Source organism: Solanum pennellii, chromosome 10 (assembly GCF_001406875.1).
Source record: "Solanum pennellii chromosome 10, SPENNV200".
Taxonomy (NCBI): Eukaryota; Viridiplantae; Streptophyta; class Magnoliopsida; order Solanales; family Solanaceae; genus Solanum; species Solanum pennellii.
In genome coordinates, this window is record NC_028646.1 from 7,290,329 (window position 1) to 7,292,496 (window position 2,168).

A 2,168-nucleotide genomic window follows, 5' to 3' on the forward strand; every position below is an offset into this window, starting at 1 on the left:
AGACCCCCAGTAGTTAGAGGTAGAGGTGTTCATGGTAGAGGTGTTCATTGTAGTTGATTTTATATTATTATTCAATATATATTGATTTCTATTTTGAGTTGGCCGATGATACCTACTCAGTACATGTTCCTTGTACTGACCCCTATTTGTATTTTCTTCTCTGTTCTTTTGTGGAGTGCAGCAAGTGTACCATCGACTTCGACTCGCCCTCAGCTCTAGCCAGTCTCCAGCACATCAGAGTTCAGGGTGAGCTATTAATTCTAGCTCGTGCTGGATTCTCTCATTCACGTTTTGATGTCTTTGAATTTCGGACATGGACCATCTTTTTGCTTATTTTTTTTTCTTAAACACTCTTAGACTTGGTAATTTGGGAATAGATGTCCTTGATGTGATGACTATCCGATTTTGGGATGATAAGTATTAAACTTTAGAAATTTATTTAAATTGGTTGCTTAGTATCTTTTGGAGCTTCCGCATTATTTATATTATTTACAGTTGAACGACTGGTATATGTTGGGGTTTAGATGTGTTGGTTCGCCCACCTAAGGAGGTAAGTGTGGGTGCCACTCACGACTCGTTTTGGGTCGTGACATTATTTCTCAGATTGGGCCCACTTTTTGACTCTTTTACATGTGAAAGACAAAATAAAAGACTTCACTACCCACTTTTCAATCTCTAAATTTTTTACCCAAATTTTATCCTTTTTCTTTCTCTCAAGATTTCTTTCATTATTTCGTATCCTCAAGTAACTTAAACCTTGCTTTTTAAAACAATCAAAATCCTCCATTTTCCTACGAAATCTAAAAATCATTCAAAAGATTTTCAACTTTTGTCGAAGTATTGTGATACAAAAGTATTTTGTATGTTGGATATAGATATGGAAGAAGTACCAAGTGAAAAAGTGTAATTATTAAAGTGTCAATATTAGGATAATCATTCAAAAATATTGAATTAGATCGGGAAGAAGTATCAGGCGAAGAAGTACCGTCAATATTTGGAAAGTTGATGAAATTGTAAACAAGAAGTGGGTTTTGACTTCTTTGGTGGTTAGATTTAAGAAGACTTGAGAGTTTTTGTAAACAAGAAGTGAGTTTGACTTCTTGTTGAGTGGGGAGTTTTCGATTATAGTTAATCGAAAAGGGTAGAAGTTTAGAGTTAGATTCATTGATTAACTCAGTTGTAAATCTTGAACTAATATAAAACTTCGGTGTGGTTTTTCCCTTCCTTGAGTTAGGAAGGTTTCCACAATAAATATTTGTTTTATTGTGTTGCGACAGAATTACAAAAACTTGGTTCTTGTATCGGGGTAATATTTTCTTCAATTAGTATTAGAGCAGGTCTTTTCATTAAAAGACTAACATCTTGAAAAAGATCACTGGTTGCACCACCTACACCACCGGAAGGAGCTTCTCAAACTCGACCACCACTGTTTAATGGAAACTATTATGGATGGTGGAAGAATCGCATGATGGATTATTTACTAGGAGAAATCCAGACCTATGGGGAGTCGTGTTGGATGGTCCAACCATACCCATGAAAAATGGAATTGATGGAACCACTCAAGTACCAAAAGATAGGAAAGAATGGAATGCTGCAGATAAACTTGCAATTCAGAACAATTCTAAAGCAAAAAAGATCTGATATGTGGAATAGGTCCATATGAATCCAATCGAATATCATCAAGTCAAGATGCAAAAGCAAAATGGAAAAATTTGCAAACGACGCATGAAGGAACAACTTAGGTAAAGATGTCTTAAATAGGTAACTTGAACAGACAATACGAACTGGTTTGAATGGCAGAAGGTGAAAGAATCTAAGAGATACACCAGGTTCATTGCTATCATTAATGAAATCTACTCACTAGGTGAAATAATTCCCAACGGGAAGGCTGTCAGAAAACTTTTGAGTGTTCTTCCAGAATCTTGGGAGAGCGAAGTAGAAGCCATTATTGAAGCACCTGATCTAGATAAGTTAGCTATGGATGAACTCATTGGAAATCTCATGACCTATGAACTCAAGAAAAAACAAGAAAAGAAAACTGGAGGCAAAAGAAAAGAGAAGAACCTGGTTCTTATAGGCACAATACAAGAAAATTTTGAGGACGAAAACATTGCGTTAATGACCAAAAGGTTCTCAAGAATGTTAAAAAGGGGACAAGTGCTCCATCA